At 36.6% G+C, this 22,042-nt stretch overlaps 1 protein-coding gene, 1 long non-coding RNA gene and 1 pseudogene across 2 annotated transcripts in view; 2 read left to right on the top strand and 1 right to left on the bottom strand.

Annotated features, from left to right (window-relative positions):
- LOC125664527 (uncharacterized) overlaps positions 1–22,042 on the top strand; it is a 272,796-nt pseudogene that overhangs the window by 247,806 nt on the left and 2,948 nt on the right.
- Positions 7,954–10,400, bottom strand: LOC130050447 (uncharacterized). The gene is made up of 2 exons (XR_008798880.1): positions 9,289–10,400; positions 7,954–9,201 (listed from the first exon to the last, which is right to left on the bottom strand). It is a non-coding gene; the product is annotated as an uncharacterized LOC130050447 (long non-coding RNA).
- LOC130046582 (uncharacterized) overlaps positions 10,434–22,042 on the top strand; it is a 134,484-nt gene continuing 122,875 nt past the window's right edge. The window contains exon 1 of the mRNA XM_056150546.1: positions 10,434–10,696. The gene's annotated coding sequence lies outside the window, so the exon portion shown is untranslated. The remainder of the gene's footprint in view (positions 10,697–22,042) is intronic.

Consider the following 22,042-nt stretch of genomic DNA (forward strand, 5'->3'; position numbering starts at 1 on the left):
AGACAATTTATCTCCTCCTACTGTGCCCCCATCCGCTACACACATTTAAGAACCTGTTAAGCAAAAAAAAAGATCATGCAATACTGTCCTAATAGTAGGTTACCACATGTTGATGAAATTTGGTGGGTAGTTAGACACCCGAAATAGTAATTAAAAAATCCCCCTCAAAAATGGCTATTTTCAACATGGTCGCCATGCGCAGCGCCATCTGTATTTTGCATATTTTCATCAATATTATGAAAGGTGAAGATGACGAACAGTGATCAATCTCATATCATATATATATGTAGAAATTGTAACGTGCGCCGAATACACAAATATATTTATAGCGAGTTCAATTGACACACTTACAACAACACCAGTGAAAACGATTTGAAACTTTTACAAATTTTAATTCTACATAATTAATCACAAATATATAAACATACAGTGACACAGAAGTACACAACACAGATCTAAAGTTCTACTCAACTTGTTTATAATGATCAGCGTCTCCGTGAATCAGTTCAGGAATCCTCGCACACACGTTAAACATACGGATTACAGATCAGATGCGCGATCCTAGCTAGATGATCGGGCCAGGCACTTTCACGGACCGGCGGATTACGAAGTGCTTCCACTTTAGCGAGACTACTGCCATGTTTTTCTTCTGACACAACACTACTCCTGCAGACGATCGCACGTTCCACTCGCTACGTCATCCGATCACACACGAAGCGTTCCAAGTGACGTCACAGATACACAAAAACAAAACAGCTGATGCAACAGCTTAAATATATAACCATATTATCGTAACAAAAGTAAAAAAGGGTAAAAATCAAATGTAATTTATTTCACTAAAATAATTAATTTTCTTTTTACGAAAGCATTTCAAAGTTACAACAGACACTCCTTTTCCAAAAAAAACAAAACAAAAAAAAACAAAAACAAAAAAAACAAACAAACAAAAAACCGGCATGAGTCATAATCAAACATGAAACACATCAAAGGGCAGACAACTCTTAAAAATTGGCATATTTCAGAAATGAAGAAAACGTACAAATACTTATCATTTCCATTATTGGAACTCTTCAAATTAAAGGCGCGTAAAGTCGTGCTACCGGGACAACATACGTAAACATTACTTAGGCATACGTAATATAAATTATGTTATCGAATACATATTATAACCGACTGCAAACCACAACACTGATTAAAATTCTAAAGGCAAATTTAGGAATTGATTATTCTTACAAGAAAACAGACGAACTTATTAAACTATGGGAAGGAGTGCAGGTATTAATCTGCCAAATCTGACCGACATAAAGCATCAATCGCAAGAACTGTGAAGGGAAAAACCAAAACGCACATCCGACACAATAACTTTTCTTGTAATTAATGGGATTCATATGTTATTAAAATTATTCTTTCAGATTATGAAGACATTCTATTTTATACAATTTGGACAGGTTCATATATGTCATGGACTTTGTAATTGTTAATGTACCCCCCCCCCCCCCCCCCCCCTCGCTCTCTCTCATTTTCAAATATTTTAGAGTAAGTTATATACTTGCCAAACTGCATTTTTAAAAACGTTTATAACACTAATTAACACAACAAATGCGTTTCTAAACTGCATCTAAACTATTTTGAAAATTGCAAAATATTGATTGACTTAGGACAGAGAACATCCATCGTTGTTTGGAATTTTTATAATAGGTGTAGTGGAATTTTAAAAAACATGTAACATCCTTGATAAACTAGTGTTAGTATATTTTTAAAATACAGTTTGACCAATGGCTATTTTATTTAAAAGTACACCATGTACTTTAACTTTTAAAAAAAGTGGGAGGGGTGTCCATGAACGTTTCGTTTATGTCCCAGTAATCTCGCACTTGCTCGCGAGACTTGTGCATTCTCTTACCAATGACGCACAAGAGTCATCAAAGCGCGATAACTCTAATATGATGGTAATGAGAAGTATTGGAAGGGTCAAATCTTCCAAGAGCAGCCTAAAAAATAATTAATTTTCATGCTACTGTCAAAAGAGACTACTAAACATAATTAAATCATATTATTGAGCTTGGCATTTAAATATCATATGAGATATTAGTTTGTTTTTTAAATAATTTATTTATTTTCTTGGTCACATACAATACATCAGACACTTACACAAACATACCTTTCATACATGCATACATGCTTCAATCTCCCTGTGGTTTAGGTTACTTGCTGTACAATAGTGAAAGTAATAATAGTAACAATAATACATGTACTAAGAATAATGACAAGTACATGTAGTAATATTAGGGTTTAGATAATACTTGGTTTTAAAAAAAAATCTGAAAAAAGGGTTATGTGTATATTCATATTTTAAGCTAAAATTAGACATCATGAAAAGAATCAGATAACAACAGCAGACAATAGCCTTCCTAAATTGATATAGGTCATAATAAAACATGCAAAATATCAAAGGGCAGACAACACTTAAAATTTGGCATATTACAAATTTCGCAAAAATGAGGAAAATCATCCAAGAGCAGGCTAGGGAATATTTTCTTTTGCACTTATGTCAAACTAGACTACTAAACATTATTAAACCATATTACTGAACTTGGCGTTTAAAAATCAAATGAAATATTAAAGTTTAGATGATGCTTTTTCAAAAATAAGTATTCAACAATGTTCTGTGTACATTGATGATATTAAACGAAAATTAAAGTTATGCATTGTAGTGATTTGGGGGGTGGGGTGGATTTTTGGTATTTCTGGTCGGGCTCGGAGTCCTCTGAGCCTGCACGTGATTTGCTCTCTCTCTCTCTCTCTCTCTCTCTCTCTCTCTCTCTCTCTCTCTCTCTCTCTCTTACCCGCGAACTCTAGGCAAGCGGAAGTGTCTTGGAAAACGCAGCATTGTGGTCGTTGTATTTGTTGAACCTTTGTAAGGTGACCTGTTTATTTGTTAATATATCTGTGTTTGTCCGGTGTTCTTTGAGTATAGGAAATCACTTTATTGGCGTCGCTGGTAGGATATAGGGAAGTCTTTTTAGACCAGCGTGGTGCCTAGGGGACGCCACGTGGATCGGCCATTATTGATTTTCAGATTGATTAGTAATTATGTAGGAAGATATCAATTACATTCGTGAATTAGGTTAGAATAAATTGTTTGTTTATTTGGAAGGTATCCAAGTTTGTGATTTATGTGACATTAGTTTTGTGTTTACATAGTTGTTGACTTGTAGGTAGCATAGGCCTATGGCTTGTAGAGATTGGTCTTTTGGGTTAGGCAGAGGTAGTCCGCAGTTAACAGGTGGCAGGGGCGTCCCGGGGGGTGAGGAAGCTAGGCAGGAAGGCATAGCAGGCACCCAGGGGTGGGGCGCGGGGCCATGGGGGATACGGGCCTGATAAAATAAACCAACTTTTTGGGTTAGTCACCCCATTCAGTCCACCCGTGTACAGTACCCCTCAGCCAGTAGGAGGGAATGCTACCAGTACGCTACAGGAAGATGTGGATATGTCCCTCACCCGGGGTGCGGGGGGAGGGATGGTAGGCCAAGAAGGCCAGGGGGTGGCGGTGAATCCAGACAAAATACCGGAAGTAAGTTCGGGGGGGGGGGGGGCTACAAGTCTTGGACAGGGGACTGGGTCAGTTAATCTATCACCGACACTGGAAGGTCGGCTTCTAATGATAGAGACCCAATTAGGGGCCATGAAAGAGGTTTTTGAGAATCAGATTGCGCAGTTGGCTAGCACGATTGGTCGGGTGATGTCAAGGAGAAACGGTGGGGGTGGCAACAGTTCCATAGTAGTGGTCCAGCAGTTGGCGGTGTGTCCTGGGAATGTAAGCAATTCTTCCCCAGGGCCTCTCCCAGGGGTGATTTAGGGGTGTCATCTTTAAATCCAGGTTGGGATACCTTGTCCGTGGGTCAGGTAGGGGGGGGGGGTGCCCTGAACTGGCTCTGCCAGTTGTATTGGACGAGCAGGTTGGTTGTCCCAGCGTAGTGGGTGGGCCATGCCATAGAGTCCTCAGCGGTAATGGGTCGGTATCTTTGGAGAACACCTGTTACATTGGCCGTACTAGTGGTGGTGGTAGCCATGACCAACCTCAGTATCCCTATCATTTGCCCATTTATACAAACGAGAGTTCCTCAGGGCCCCCATGTCACCAGTGCATCTCGCAGGGTCAGTCAGTGGTTGGTGCATCACAGTTGAAGTTGCAGACGAGTGAGGTCTATGAGCAATGCAGATAGGGGTATGGGTTTCGGTCTCTCGCCAGTCAGGCGTGGGATTAGACATAGCAGGTCAAGGTCGAGATCTCCACTCGTTAGGCATGTAAGTACAGAGAACTGTAAGGCTGCTGGTAGAGATGGTCCCAAGTTGTCTAGTCAGGGTGTGTTAGTTGGTCGGTCCCCAAGGACCGGGGCTCAAAATAGGTCGGGGCGGGTGCTCCGTAAACCCTTATTAGGTAGCTCCATTACAGCAAGGTCATTAGTCGACAGTGCATGTCATGAGGTCAGAATGCCAGTGAAACCGAGTAGTTGTGTGTCTGTGGTGGGCAGTATTGTTTTGTTGTCGACGGGTGTGGTTGTTCAGATGGGCCGCAGTGAAGTAGGGGTCAGGGACACATGGTCGACACAGACAGGGGTGCTGCCAGGCGCAGATGAGAAGTTATGTGGTTGGCCGGAGGACACTGAGGCAGGTGTTAGTCACCAGGGTGGTGGGCTGGAGAACACCGGGGATAGTGTTGGTTGCCATAGTGATATGACTTCTCGGGGTAGCTCTGGGTGTTCTCTGGGTTTTAATGTTGACATGGCTGTTGATGTGTTCTGCGATGTGGATGATGATCCTTCCACAGTCGAGTCGGGGTGTCTGGTTGAGGCACGGTCTGGTGTGATCGGTATCTCATGTCTCTCAGCTCGTGATCAGCTGAGTTTGAGTGGTTGGACCAGTAGTGCTGGACGGCGGGAAATTGATGTGGCACGGGCTCTGGTCTTGCATTCTGTTAATGGCCAGTTCTCAGATGCAGAGGACGAGTCTGGGGGTGAGGATGCAGTCAAATGTTATGTTAGTGAGTCTGGATTGTTCCAGGTTGGAATCGATGCATGCGCGGAGGTTTGTGATGAGGTCTGTGTTGGTATTCCACGCAAAAGTGAAAGCATGCAGGCCTCAATTGTAGTGTTAGAGACTGTTGCTGAGCGGCACAGTCTAATAATTACCAATGTCCCAGCTATGATTGAAACAGTGGCCTATCAGTTCCCAGGGGAGTCTGTCCCGAAGGCACCTGATAAATGTACCATTGTGTGTTGGTCTGATGTAGGGTGTGTTGTGTCTGCGTCTCGTGTAGATGACCCTGCGGATGCGGGGTTTGTGGCCAGTTCAGCCTGGTGGGATAGTAGTGTTCCTTCTCTGGCTGAGAGGCTTCCTGATAAACGTCTAAGCAATGAACGGGATGGGTTTGTTGTTTGTGGCTTCGCGAGTTTCCATTGGTCGCTGGGTGATGGCTGTGCATCCCAGGTTCAACTGACAGTGAACCAAGGACAACCCAGGTTTGGTCATCGCAAGGGGGTACGAAAAAAAGCTCATGAGTTATGTTAGGGGTGTGAACTCCTCCATGCGCACAATACCCCGAAATGCGGGGAAGGGTAGATTAGTCTGCAGTAACCCAGCCGTTCTTGGGCAGGGGTATATCCTTGTGATGTTTCCGGATCTGCTGACCTGAAAGATGTGATGTTCTCTGGTGTGATGTGCCATGTCCAAGATGATAAATGTTCTGTGACGTTTTCATGTGGAAATGTTGTGACCGTATGTGACTTTTCTGTTACTGGATTTTCTGTGATGCGTTGTGTGACCGTGACTTTCTGTGTTGTGAACTTTTTGGACTGCTAGGGTGCTGTGATTTTATAGAGTAAAGTTTATCACATTGTAAATCATTCGTGTAATTCATTCATTTATTTGTAGCTTGTATGTATCTATTGTAAGCTACAGTGCTGCAGGTTTAATTTTTCGGAATTGGGACATTCCTCCTCAAAATGGAGGGGGGGGGTAGTGATTTTGGAGGGGTGGATTTTTTGTATTTCTGGTCGGGCTCGGAGTCCTCTGAGTCTGCACGTGATTTGCTCTCTCTCTCTTACCCGCGAACTCTAGGCAAGCGGACGTGTCTTGGAAAACGCAACATTGTAGTCGTTGTATTTGTTGATCCTTTGTAAGTTGTCCTGTTTATTTGTTAACATATCTGTTTATAAGTGTTTTTCCGGTGTTCTTTGTGTATAGGAAATCACTTTAACATCATGAAATGGGTTTCATAGTTAAAACTGGCAATAGCCTTCCGAAATGGCATAATTCATCCTCAAACATACCCCACAGCAAAGGGCAGACAACTCTTAAAATTTGGCAAAATACAAATTATTCATAAATGAAGAAAAAGTACATATAGGGCTGCACAGTGTTCGGCGATACTTCGCGATATTTCGTTTCTGGAGATAAATAAACATGTCGAGTGTCACATGATACCTAGTGAGATGGCGTTTTGGATCTTATACTGGGGATATTACATATTGGGAACAAATTTTTTAGCATCAAATCTTCAATAACTGTTCAATAAGATCTGTTGTTAAGATTACTTACGTAAAAGAGATGTACTATGTCTGTGGTAAAACATGAAGCTCAAGGTTCCATGCGAGACAGAAGCTACAGAGTCAGCTGTTACGGTATGTTAAATTTTAGTCCTTTGAGATGTATAATATAGATTTTAATTAACAAGAAACTATTTTTTTATTTCCAATTATCCTAAAAGCTATGTGATGGAGTTTTAAAGGTTAAAAAAAAACCATATATGCACCCCCACTACCACCCACCCCCACCACAGCCAATTTCAACATGAATTAAAATTATCCGCGGCCAGCAGGTTACAGTTATTGTCAAACCCTGAGTATGCATATCAGTATTCAGTTTCTCCTAAAGAAAACTACTATAAAGGTGATTGACTCCAACTAACTTAATTTACATGCTTAGATCATAATTAGATCATCAATAATCATGGAAAACAGCACAATCCATAATTCATTGTGAATGGGCATAAGAAAGAACAAATCACTGCTCAGCTTGCATTATTCTCTATGGTTTTTGAATTTACACAACGAATAGATAAGTGATAGCAGTAAAATATGGTTGAAGAAAGCTGAACAAATAATTAAAGGGGAAAATGTATATATAGTATGTACAGTGTATTTGTATTATAAAACTGTCTTGATCCCATTACATTTGTTTGATCTTTGTTTATAAAGTGAGTATATAGTGAGAGTGTGCAAATATTATATTAATATTAAGCAATAAAATCATTATCATAATTGAAAACCTCATAATTGTATAACTTTTTTTAAATTCTACTTTCCAAAATGTATTCATTTCAATTATTAGATGTATAGGAATGTCTTGAAAACAGATGTCGGACAATCATCGATGTAAGATCTTAAGTCTGTACCAACTCAGGCTCAACAAACCAAACAAATGGGATCTATTCCTTGCACTGTGCAGATAACTGAATTGTCAACAACAGGTAATCGCATTTTGATGGGTTACTGCTAAGCTTTACATGTAAGAAATGTCAATATATATCATAAGATTTAGTTTCTTATAAATAAGTTTTTCTTTCTTTTTATCGGTATTTTATAAGATTATTCTGTTTCAATCTTCAACAGCAATGCATTGGAAACTGGTTCCTGACCACCTGTACCCATATACTTGGTTTGTCTACTGTGAAGGACCTGATTTCAAGCCATGGCTCTCTATTCATAACCACAGGACAGGCACTAGTTATTGATAGACTTGTGATCTCATGTCATTCCCAAGAATATATTGTACAATTTGTGTGTCATAAATGATCAAATACTACCACTCTAGAAAAAAAATCAATTAAACGTAGGCTTGACTTGTGTACATAATTGTCTACCTCAAATTGTATGAAAAGAAAATACATGATGGTGAAGACTTTTATTATATTTTAATCCTTAATCTACATTTGTATATCATGAAGGATAATACTTCAATATTTTACTAACAAGAAATATTTTGTAGTGTTAAAATCAACAAGAGCAAATCAGCTTTCATAATCTACCCTGGAATGGATTGCTCTGGTAATTCGTTGATCCAGTGTCACTTTTCACAATCCAATAAACCACCAAGCAGTAACCCCATTATCTTCAAATAAACGGAAATTAAAAAAATCACTGTAAATAGCAAGGAAGTATAATGTACAAGGAAATAATAAATGCATTGTGTAAATAAAACTGCAGAATTCAGTTAAATACATGTATATGGAAATGAAGAATTACATATCCCTTCCATTGTTAGATTCAAGCATATTTTTTTGGATCTGCACAACAAATGGATTTTGAGATTAAAAGATTGATTGATGTCTGCTAAAAATCTACATTCTGATACTTGATGGGTTAAAAACATAAATCAATGCATGAAAAGGTGTGTTTTCTAGAAGGGATATACTTTGATGGTATCTAATTATTGATATTGAATAAAAGTTAATCACAGAGCTACATGTATCAATAATTGTATTGCTTTATAGAATTATTTGAATCAACATTCATCAAGTTTAGTTTCGTAGGTAGGGGTCTTAGGGAAAATACCTACATGTGAATTAATTTAGCAATTTTAGCGTTTTGTCATACATTTAAAATTTTGCCCTAATTCTTAAATGTGACATTTACAATATCCAAAACCCACATGTGACACCACTCAGTCAAAAGGTATTCTTCATAATCATAAATCTGACCTGTGTTTTAGATTCATTTAGGTCACGCTACTGATGCTTTGGATTCTGGTATGAAACAAGTTTTACACAAGGTTTCAGAATTGAAAAAGTGCAAATGATATAAAACATGAGATTCTACCGTTACCTGAAAATTTTAAGAAAAATATTTATGAATGCATATACATGTATACATAAATTTTACAGACCACATGTATATTGTATTTTCATGTATAAACTCGATGAGAGTCTAATAGACCAGTTCATATTATTATTAAGCTTGTCATCAGTTTTCATCTATATATACCAGTAATGCCTTTGTGGCGGAAGAAAAGGGGAGGGTTAACAATACACAACTACATGAAAGGCGAAGATATGGAACAGCTGTTAAATGGTGAAGAGGGGGGTCTTTATCCTTCACACCGTCCTTAAACAGCTATTGCTTCTGTTGTTTTCAGTCATCTCTACAAATGTTTTACGAAATATTTATTCGTGAAATACAGAGAAAACGTGTAAATAAGTGTTTTGACATCGATTGTTTACAATAGTACCTGCATCCCCCCCGTTTTTCGCTAGCCCGGGAGTAGATAGGATCCTGGACACCTTACATGTTCGCCGTAAACCAAGTTGACAACACGCAAACACGAATACAAAGTTATGATTGTTTCTTTTAACTCAAATGAGCCAATTCATAGTCTATTGTTATACTGAGAAATGTGTGCTTTTCTCCGGAAGTTCTCCACCGGAAGCGAGACTGTGTGGCCCTATTGCAAGGGTTAAATTTTCCAAGAGCAGGCTGAGAAATAATTCTTTTTTACACTTACGTCAAAATAGACTACTAAACATCATTAAAGCATATCATTGAGCTTGACATTTAAAAATCAAATGAGATATTAAAAGTGTAAATAATGCCTTTTTCTTCAAAAACAGTTGATAACATATCTTTATAGCAAATATAGATTTTGAAGAAAAAGAATTATAATAACGTATTCCAGAATCAACGAAATTGTGAATATATTCCTCATAAATTCATTATGAATTCTTACTAATATGCAAATGAAATGTTACTAAAAATAGATGTGGAGTTGGAAAATTTTTTGACGACATTCTGATTTCAACACGTATGAAGAAAATAAGCAACAAAGAAATCTTGCCTTGTGACAGCCCTTTTGGACGATTTTTGGTATTTTGTATGATTTTCTGGCGGATTTACTCTTAAAAGTCCCCCTTTTCAACATGTAGCCACGGTATTGGGCGTGATGCCAATATTTCTAGGTCACCGGATCCTCTCCTACTTACTTCCAATCACACATAACGGTTTTATCTTATTTCTTTACACAGTACTGATGTGTCTACTTACTAGTGTTTGAAACAGGTTAGAGTGTTTAGAGAATTAATGGGGACTGATGGGGAATTCGCTTTGTTTCATCGCACTAACCTTTCATCATTTTCAACACCATTTGCGAATTCAGAAATCTAGATAGTCTCTAGATAAGTTTATGGTCTGAAATTTACATCTCAATTTAGATTTAAAATTGATAAAGTACTGAACAAAATAAAGTTATGAACCGGGGCCTCTGAGCTATGAAGTGCTGTCAATATGTTGAGTGTCTTGGCCGACATACAGGAAAATGATGCATGCAGACACTAATAGATGGCAGGATTTCAGATGTGTATAAAATTGTGATATGTAAGTGAGTTCTTGTTATTTTGGCTCCAGAACTTGTTTCTGATTGATTGAAAATCAGTAATGACAGCACGCTGCACTTTTTAGTGAGAACACCGTCCTTTCTTAATCTAAATGTCTTTCATCCGCATTTCACTGTTGTACTGAAAAATGAAATAGTTTTCACAAAATCAGTGCAGTGAACCTTTACGAACTTCATTTGTAGGAGTAAATGTGGCTGGAAAAGGCGTAAAGATATATAGGATGGAGTTATATAAATGTGACTGGTAAAGGTACGTAAATTTAACTGATGAAGTTAAATAGATGTGACTAGTGAAGGTGTGCAGATGTGACTGATGAAGGTGTGTAGATGTGATTAATGAAGGTGTGTAGATGTGACTGATGAAGGTATGTAGATGTAACTGATGAAGGTGTGTAGATGTAACTGATGAAGGTGTGTAGATGTAACTGATGAAGGTGTGTAGATGTAACTGATGAAGGTGTGTAGATGTAACTGATGAAAGTGTGTAAATGTGACTAATGAAGGTGTGTAGATGTAACTGATGAAGGTATGTAGATGTAACTGATGAAGGTGTGTAGATGTAACTGATGAAGGTGTGTAGATGTAATTGATGAAGGCATGTAGATGTAACTGATGAAGGTATGTAGATGTAACTGATGAAGGTGTGTAGATGTAACTGATGAAGGTGTGTAGATGTGACTAATAAAGGTGTGTAGATGTAACTGATGAAGGTGTGTAGATGTATTTGATGAAGGCATGTAGATGTAACTGATGAAGGTGTGTAGATGTAACTGATGAAGGTGTGTAGATGTGACTGATGAAGGTGTGTAGATGTGACTGATGAAGGTGTGTAGATGTGACTGATGAAGGTGTGTAGATGTAACTATTGAAGGTGTGTAGATGTAACTGATGAAGGTGTGTAGATGTAACTGATGAAGGTGTGTAGATGTAACTGATGAAGGTGTGTAGATGTGACTGATGAAGGTGTGTAGATATGACTAATGAAGGTGTGTAGATGTAACTGATGAAGGTATGTAGATATAACTGATGAAGGTGTGTAGATGTGACTGATGAAGGTGTGTAGATGTGACTAATGAAGGTGTGTAGATGTAACTGATGAAGGTGTGTAGATATAACTGATGAAGGTGTGTAGATGTAACTGATGAAGGTGTGTAGATGTAATTAATGAAGGTGTGTAGATGTAACTGATGAAGGTGTGTAGATGTAACTGATGAAGGTGTGTAGATGTGATTAATGAAGGTGTGTAGATGTAACTGATGAAGGTGTGTAGATGTGTTTGTTAATATACAGAATTCATTGTTCAAAAGATTATAGTACTACATACATGTACATGTTTACAATGTATATTCAAGTTGTAACTGATCTGCTCACAGGGAGTTTTATCGTGTTTGTTTATATATGTTCCCAAGAAATTACTTATTTACTCTGACGCCCAGTATTCAATCAAGGCAATACATTGATTCTTCATGAGCCTTGTCAACACCTTCACCATCCTTCTGTCTAATGTTGTAACGCAATTTTTAATTTTGAATGCGTATAACAAGTCTTCTATGACGTCATATGGTATGGAATCTAAATAATGAGCGACATATTTGTTAAAATATAAATAATGATAATAACAAACCACCCCTTTAAAACATTTTTATCGTATTTAAAAGCAATTCCTTCGATATGTATTACTCAATATACCCATACAGAGCAAAGATTTACGACTGACATTACCTAATGACATGCTGTTTGTACGTGTTCTTTAGTGATTACTATCATTTTCATAAGTTTTTCGCTCATTTATACTATTAATATATATAGCTGACCACGGATTTAGTGCATGTGACCCATCCGTCTACATTTAATGCACATTAGATTCGCTTTACATGCACACGGAGTTAATTCGAAGTAAATTTGATTCAAAGTAAATTAAGTTCAACGCATTTTAAAAATCATCCGTGTAAACGCTGTTCAGATTTAATGCGCATTAACTTACGTTTAATGTGTAATGATTTAATTCTTATTGTATATCTCTGATTAGTAAAATTCCCATTGAGGAATGCAGGTTATTTTTGTATACCTGGTTTGGTGTGGGGACACACCCCTTTGACAACCGGAAGCCGAAACTATTTTTCTCTCTGAATTTACATCGCAGCACTGTTTTAGCCTTCTATGGAATAGAAAGTCAACGTGTACAGTAAGATACTTCGGTTTGATACACATACTGTTTTCTCGTTGTCAATTAGCATCTACTTGTACGCTAATCACTGTTGTAAATCATCTTTCTCTGTATGATGATTGAATAATTTTAAAATAGATTAAAACAAAGATATTCGAATTAATGATTTACCAAGTAAGCATTCTCCTGTTCATTTTCAAATTCATTTCTCACTGGGGTCGAGGGGGGGGGGGCATTGCTGATCCGTCTTTCAACAAAGCAAACAAAAAATCATACGTCACATTTTATCATATTATTCGGTGTCAACACAATATAAGCAGCAGAAACCAATCATTACATAAAATTGATATATAATCATATTTTCTAACAATACAGATAAAAAAAAGTTTAATGCAAGTAATGAAATTAAATAATGACTTTTTTGCACTAGATATACGAAAAAACTCATGATATCAGATTTGAGATTTAAAGGACATATCTCATGTTTTCAAAGTATACAATATTACATGCATTTTGTCTTCTTTATGCTTATAGTAATTAATTCTAATAGTTTGTTCGCCGAAATTTTGCGATAATTAACCACAATACAGACTTAAATCTAAGCCCCGATTTCAAAAACTCAAGTTAATTAGGTAGGTAGTCACGTGGTACAGTGACGTCACATGCGTCCTTCGGATTGTGACAGTACTGCGAGATATTATTAAAAACTCAACTTTTAGGGGTCTAATAAACCATGGGCAACATTTAAATCAATGTTGATAAATTGTCCGAGTTTTATATGTGTTTACCACCAGTGAACACATATAACGATGTACATACCCAAATATAGCGAGTAAAGCGTGTATGAAATCGGCAAAATTGTGAGTAAATAATGTTTATATGGGTCGCTGTCTACAAACTGTTTGGGGATGTTATTCCTTTATACATCTGTAATTGGCGTTGTTTTTCTAAAATAAACAGTGCAATCATTATTTATTTTTGGATTACACAAATTATGATACGTTAAATTGTTGACAACTAGGCCCTATGCCAAGCTATTGTCACGTGCGCATTTTGGAAAGAAAGAAAAAGACAACACACACACAAATCAATAAAAATATTCAAATTTAAAGTGGTAATCACATTATTTTATTTTGATAAAGCAATCTTATTACTATTTTTGAATTGTGATCTGCACGTCTTTAGGAAGTACGAAGTGGGAGCACGGCGTTATAGCCTATGACGCACTCAAGATGCTACGAGTTCAATAAAGAAATAATTTTATAATTCAATTTAAAGTTAGGACATACAATATTCTATTATTTGTATAATCAAAAGTTCAATTATTTTGTATCTTTATTTTTTGTTGTTGTAAATCTACCAGTTGGTAGAAGTTACATTGTATCGTCGATATATGTTGTTAAAAGGTGAAGGTCAGTTGATCCGAGTGTGTATTGAATTTGAAGAGCAAAACAGAATATATGCTATAGGCCTACCAGTGCTTATAGCTTCGATACATCCATTTTCTCGCAGTTTATCAGGGTCTCTGTCCAAGAGATGTTTGAAAAGGTGACTGGGTGTGTTTTTAAAGGTAAAGTTCTTGCTCCAACAAAAAAATTATCCACGTCTTTTTTCTCGTACCTTCCTTTGAAAAATTGAAAATTACTCAGTCTAATTCCTTTCTACCGACAACTAGTACACCCGAGCACGGCACAAAACATCTTAATGCATTATTATTTACAAGCCATTAACGTGACAATTGGTTTTTTGTCGATTAAATCTAATTTGTTTATGAAATGGCTAATAGATGTTTTCAAACCCGAGGGCGCATATGACGTCACACAAAATGGCGCGTAAACTAGCGAAAGAAAATATGCATATCGCAAGATTTGAATTTCATCGCTTTCAAAATCGAAAACTACGCAAAATATTTCATTTAAAACACATTTAAAGTAGTTTTAGGCATAAAAAGAGTTAATTTTGCTGAAAAAATGAAAAAGTTTAGAAACATGCGTTGTGTCCTTTAATAAAAAGTCAGATCCGAAACTCTTTAAAAGTTTAGATTTAGCTTGGATTATTTTGCGCTCTTTAGTCATTAGAGCTCACAGTACGAGCCATGAGAGCGCTGCCTCGCTGCGCTCACTATTACTGTTCTTCTATTTGATGAGGGCCTCCGTGGCCGAGTGGCTAAAGCATCACGCTCAAAATCACACGGTCTCTCACCTCTGTCGGCGCGGGTTCGAATCCTGCTCGCGCCGATAAGTGAGAAATTTTCCCAGTTTACTTTCGGGAGGTCGGTGGTCTCTTCCGAGGTGCATTGTATCTGGGTTTTCTCTTCCACCAACAAAAACTGGGCGCCACCATATAATTGAAAAAATTTTGAGTGTGGCGGAAAACATCAAATCAAATCAAAATCAAATCTATTTGATGATTGAATAAACACGTAAAATCGATAAGCATACCATTCATTTCTAACAAACGGAGTGCGTGATTAAAATCTACACCCCAGTCTTGTATTTTTGGCATTCAAAATTAAAACACAAATAACAAGCAAGTAATTAATGAACAGAACAAATGGCAGCGCTCATATGGATCATGATTTTTTTAGTGAATGTATGTAGAAATAATCTCTATTCATTTGCTGATTTTCTAGTTTTTGTTTTCCTTTTACATACGTGTTACCTTTAGAGCCTTGCTTCGCGGTCACGTCTTCGGTACAAAGAATTTAATTATTAAGAAATGACTTTAATTCTGTGGGAAGTGGTTTACAAAAGAGCGTAAACTGATCCAAACCAGGTTATACTCGTATAACTTGCCCCAGAATTAAAGTAATTCCTTGTAATGCAGGAGACAAAGACACTAACATTCGTTTATCAAAATGTACATAAACTCGGAAAATACAAGTCAAATGAGCCGTGCAATGATTCACTTAGCAACAACGACGAAGCGTCTACATGTAGCTGTGAACATTTTTCACTTTACCCTGTGTCTGGTTATAGCACAGGGGACTGCCACGAAATATTTGCATTCTTTTATATATGACCCTTCTATATATATAAAATAAGAAAGGGGGGAATCTCGAAACGTGAGATTCTCGACCTCAATTTTTATAAGAACCGGATTTCTATTTTCCCGACGACTTTCGTCGTCGGCCGAGTAGCTATGGGTAGTAGATATATGCAATCTATATGTTCTGTAGTCAAATTGTCATCAGCTGGTCTATCTAATTAAGAGACACGCCTTCTTTCTTGATATTTTCGTCAAACGACAGGTCTTTCCATGTGCTGAAGCGCAGTGAATTTTATCCTGCGCTCTGATTGGTCGATCTCTTTAGACCACACAAACAAAATAACTCGTACAAGAAAAGGAGGGAAAATCAAATAAATACAAATTTATCAAAGAAAATGCGAGAAAAAAGTCATTTCGTGGTACGTATTTTTCAGTTTTGAAAGCTGATTAATTAAAGAATATCTGCAACAAACATAGACTATCTGCAACAGACATAAAATGGAAATTTAAGATAAATTGAAAGAATTAAAACTTAAAGGCATACTAAGTGGTGTAATTTTAAATCAAAAACCACAGTGGGTTTAATAATATGCAGTGTAATAAAAAAATTCTTGTTACATATTCAAAAGTTAATTTAGAACCCTTTTCTAATCGAATAAACAAAATCATTTTTGCTGAAATGAACGCGATACACAATATTCATGATATATTCCCCTCCTCATCCACACATTATAACTTAATTACACAAAATAATTAAGAAATGCATTCTAGGAAGATGTAAAGTTGGCAGAGTTTAAGAAAGCCATTACAAAAATGTTGAATATTAAATGTGACACAGCAATTAACTGTTGGGTTCTAAGTTAGGCCCCCAAAAATATATGTTGGTTTCCACTTTCCTCTGAAAATTTTAAGGGTCGGTACTACAGGTAGTTTTATTTATATTTCTTTTATAAGTAGAATAATGTTTGAATGATTAGTATTCTACTATGCATAAAATAAAGTCATTATTTAGTAATCAATTAAAAGTTATAAAATGATTCAATACATTTCTTCACTTTACTGTAATCAAAAAATGTTTCTGTGTTTTGGAATTTGTTTAATATTAGTGCATTATAAAATACTTAATAAGTCAATAATTATAATCTTGTTGTAGTGATGACATTTGCAATATCTGTGAGAATGGAAAGAAATATATGTAAGGGTCGGCATAATTTTTTAGTATGATTTCTTTGTAAATAAACCCTTTGAAGAGTTAGAACACGTACATATTAATCAAAATTGAATAATGCTCAAAATGGAAAACTTTCATTTTATAGTACATTATGTACATTGTTCACGTATAATGACAGGAAATCATATTTGTGTCTACTAATTCACACGAATCCTATTATAATGTTCTTACATGTATCTTACAAAATGAAGAATAAGTGCACAATATTAACTGATATTATCAGTGGTAAATGTATACATTGGTATGTATAATGTATAAATCCTAACTGTCATTCCTATGAAACAGATTTTGTTGCCATTTGCAAGATGAATGTCAAAGATGAAAAATATTTTTACTTAATCGTCCTTTACACAAGTATATCAGAAAAAAAGTATTACATAATATCTTAATAACTCTTATCTAGTTTACTGAATCCTCTTAACCTTGTTTCTACAAGAAATTTGTTCATATAGTAGAGACTTTAAAGCTAAGAAACAAAGCTTTGTTACAATTATATGTAATATATGTAGATGTGTGTATTTTTAGATTACATGGCTAACAACCACAAACTTTTTTAATGCCACGAAAGATTAGATATTTCTCAAGTTGAAGGTTGCAAAAATTGTATGTATACATGACATGCATGTACATATATTCACTACTTAGTACTAGCCTCAATGACCATGAATTCCTGCTATAAATCTGTAACAGCACAACTAGGACACATCCACTCTTCTGCTGTGAACTGATCATCGTCTTTATTCAGAAATAGACACTGAAAATGATGGCAAGTGTTACAAGAGTCATAACACTCTGCTTCATCCAAACACTCTTCTTCACAAATATCACTTACATGGCCAATGGATTGTTTTTTTATTTTTTAGCCAAACGATTCCCCTTTGACTTTGACACTACTCGAATTCTTTTTCTCTTGTTCCACTGGTAGCAACATTGTCAGTGACAATCACACCTCGAGAACTAGTTTTGATGGGTCCTGTAGTGTTTTGCGGTGGTGTTGAGCCTGAGGTACTGGGTCCTGTAGTGCTTTGCGGTGGTGTTGAGCCTGAGGTACTGGGTCCTGAGGTACTGGATCCTGTAGTGCGTTGTGGTGGTGTGGAGCCTGAGGTACCGGGTCCTGTAATGTTTTCTGGCTGTGTGGAGCCTAAGGTACTGGGTCCTGTAATGTTTTCTGGCTGTATTGATCCTGAGGTACTGGGTCCTGTAGTGTTTTCTGGCTGTGTTGAGTCTGCAGAAAGCGTAAATGCACCAGGATTTACCATCTTTTTTATGAAAGAATTACTCTTTTCAGATTATCCGATATGGCTTGTTTTGTGGCATTTTTCGAGACCTTAACTACATAAGCATCACATAAGACCAGAAGATGTTTTTTTCTGAAAAGGTCCTTCACTTAGAAATTTGTTATTTGCTTCCACCTGACTTTTAGATAAATCTGTGAAATGAAATTTTGTCAATACTTTTATCAGAATAAATGCTCTCAAGTGACCAGAGACCACATTAAAGTGTTTTCTTTTCCTTCTGCAAAATCCTTTTCCTGTGTGCTTTGTTTTCAACAGCAAATATTTGGTTGACCTCTTTCTTGAACTGGTTGGAAGACATTTGGACATACTTGACCACAATCTGTTCAAAGAGATTAGAAACTGTCCCCAGCTTATCTTAAGATTTCCAAATAAGTCCATCCACATTTCTTTCAGAGACCGGCATTCATTTATTTCATTCAATGTGATTGTGTGCAATTGTTTTGAGTGCATATGCATATTTTTGATAGTTTCCAGCTTCCGAATTTCTTTGTCAAGTTGAAGGAAGAATTGGAAGCAAGCACCTGAAACATTTGTTAATCCTTGGAGAAAATTTTGTTTACGTTTAACTTCCATCAGAGAAGATACCTCTGTTATACACTGAAAAATCTCTTCCTCAGTAACAATGAGTTCTTCTAAACATTTCACTTCTTGGTCAATAAGATTTACAGCTTCTCTGTTACTGGTTTTATACAAGTTTCTTTTCACATGCTCCTTCTTACTGTGCTTTAGGGAGGCAACGCACCAACCTGCTATGTATCGTACTTTTGCTCTTCCTGCTTCTGAACTCTTAAACTGTTTACTCTCTGAATCATGGTCTGCCTCTTCCTGACTTTTTCTGATAAATTCCTCTGTGGCCTCCATCACAACCCTTTTCCTCAATTCTTCAACTAAAGTATAAGCTGCTCTGAAATGTCTTCTAGATACATGTACTTCAGTGACAGAAAAAAGTTGAACAGATTGATAAGCTTTTGCACATACTCTTGGTCTTCCATCATTCTTTTGGGACCAAAATCTTCGTGTGCACATTCATGTCTATCATCATTGTTATCTTCATGGGCAGCTACCTTGTACATGGTCTTGGTGTTTTTGGTCAGCTGAGCTATCTCGTTGAATGTTAGGCACCATATATCACGTGCTATGTCTGTTTTTTAATCCCCACAAGTCATCAAGCTACCTTGTCGGCCTTGTTCACTTGTTCAACACCCTGGTCATCAGATATCTCATTGGACTTCTGTTTTGTTTCTTTTGTGAAAAAGTATCCTATAAGAAAGCCTATGTATACCTTTGGAACAGTCAAGGGCAACATGCGCATATCAGCAAGGAAGACTACTCCCCAAAGTAAGTAGTGGAAAGGATCAAATGCTGAAAACAAGACAGCATTTCAACAAATGATGTTAAGAACAGGTCCCAGTCTCCCTCACAAAGAGCGTGCATGAATCTCAAGAGGATGGAGATAAATTTCATGTAGGTCCTCCTGTAGGAGAAAGTGGAATTCTCTGAGGAAGCTTCAAACTCACCAAACAGGACTTACATCTCTTCAGCTTTTGGCAAAATTTTCAATATAGGAACTGATTCCTCTGTCATTCTTGCTGTTAAAAAATGTGTACAAAAAACTAGCTAAACATCTGAATCCAACAATCACAACACACAAGTACGACGCACACACCACTTGAATAAGACTTCCTTATTCCTAGACACATTATTCACAAGAGGTCCATGCGCCACATCACTCACATGAGTCACCTTGGCACATATTTACAGATTTCTCCATTATATTTGCATGTCAAACTTTGATACCTATTGTAGCCCAACCTACAAACTTGAATCTGCACTATTTCAGGAAACTTTCATGTAAATTTAAATTTCTTTGACCTAATGGTTCTTGAGAAGATTTTTAAAGATTTTCTCTATATATTTGTATGTAAAACTTTGATCTCATATTGTGGTTCTACCTTTCCTCCCAGGGGGTTGGGGCCATGATTTTAACAAACTTGAATCTGTACGATGTCAGGAAACTTCCATGTAAATTTCAGCTCGTCTAGCCCAGTGGTTCTTGAGACGATTTGTTAATTGACCCCACCCAATTTTTGCATTTTTTGTAATCATATCCCCTTCGAAGGAGACACGGCCCTTCCTTGGAACGAACTCGAAAACCCTTGACCCAAGGATGCTTTTTGCAAAGTTTGGTTGGAATTGGTCCAGTGGTTCTAGAGAAGAAGTCGAAAATGTAAAAAGTAGATTTATGTTGTAAACTCTGAAGGCGGATCAAAATATCTAGATTTTATCAGTTTGCAAATATATCATTATTCTTTGTTTCATCATTAGCTCGGCTGTAAAAAAAAAAAAAGGGATGCATACCCCCCCCCCCCCCCCCCCCAATATAAGAACAAAAACTTATTAGAAAATAGTATCAATGTCCACTAATTTTTATTTTGTGTTTTATTTAGTGAATCTGTTCAGCTCTTAATCTCTTTTCTAACAGTTTCGTATGTGTATTCACATCTTTTTCTAGGAAGTCCTCAATATTGACACCCCTTCGGGGAAGCCTTGGTATTAGCCCCCCCCCCCCCTTACATATGCACACACACTCACACATCCTCAACCCCCATCTTACAATGTTCAGGTTACGAGTCTCAGTGAATATGGCAGAAAACTCTTCAAATTGTTTCACATGAATGTTATATTATGTTATCAAATAAAAAAGGCCTATACATGTAATATTATTTACCTTTGATTTTCAGTGGGAAAGCCCTCGCATGAAATCTGATAAGTACGATGGCTGGTTTAGGACAAGTGGACAAGATAATTTTATTTTCTTTAAATTTGTTGCCATGTAATAACATTCGTTCCCACGAAATGAAATTCGTCACGATGACATGAATTCGTTCTCACAAAAAATTAATTTGTTTTTTTTTTCGAAATGGAATGTCATTCCTACGAAATAAACTTTTTTCCCACGAAATAGAATTCGCTCCCATGATTTAAAAAAAATGAAAAGCGACCTCTATGTTTGCATTAGCTTCCGTTGCCTGTGGGTAAATCATCTATAAATAATAAAGCTAACAAATAAATGAATGTTAAAATGAGAGAAAAAGCAAATGACACATTTGTTACTCTCTGCTGATAAAATCAGACAAGCACGTGGTCACAAACTGCATGCTAAGTATTATTTTTCTGATATATAGATGATATGTGCGATAATAAATCAAAGGTTGATTAATATATAATGAAGTCAAATATAGTTTTAGTTTTGATATTTATTTGGACTAATGATTAGATGTCATGGATTTGATTATCTTTACAAGCTTAGTAGTCCTTTGATCAGTGAATTTTGAGAAAATTTTATTTTGTGGAAAAGAATTTTATTTCGTGGAGGGAACGAATTCTATTTTGTGGGAACAAAATTAATATCGTGGGAACGATTTTTATTTCGTGCTGACGAATTTTATTCCGTGAAAACGAATTTCATTTCGTGGGAACGAATCTTATTTCGTAAGAAATGTCAACGAATCTTTTTTTTATATATAAATCTCATTCGCCTGTCCTAAAGCAGCCACCGCATGTAACGCCTAATAATTACTTATAAATCTCTAAAAAAAAAAAAAAGTCGCGATCTTTTCTTTGCGTTTGCATACCCCTGCGTGAATTCCATCTCCTGTCCCGACCACAGGTTCTATTAGACAAGATTTCCGGTAATCCATGTACTCTTTGAGTGTCTAATACCTTGGGAGTTCGGCGAATTTGCTCACAAAGTATGTAACGTAATGAATACTTAATGAAATAAATAATTGCAGTTTCCTTGGTGTATGACATCTTTGACACTTGGATAATTTCTGCATATATCAAAGTGTTGATTTATATACAGAAAACAAATAATCTATACACCATAATTCAAACGAAGCCAGATTTTGT

This window comes from Ostrea edulis, chromosome 1, assembly GCF_947568905.1.
Source record: "Ostrea edulis chromosome 1, xbOstEdul1.1, whole genome shotgun sequence".
In the NCBI taxonomy this organism is placed as follows: domain Eukaryota; kingdom Metazoa; phylum Mollusca; class Bivalvia; order Ostreida; family Ostreidae; genus Ostrea; species Ostrea edulis.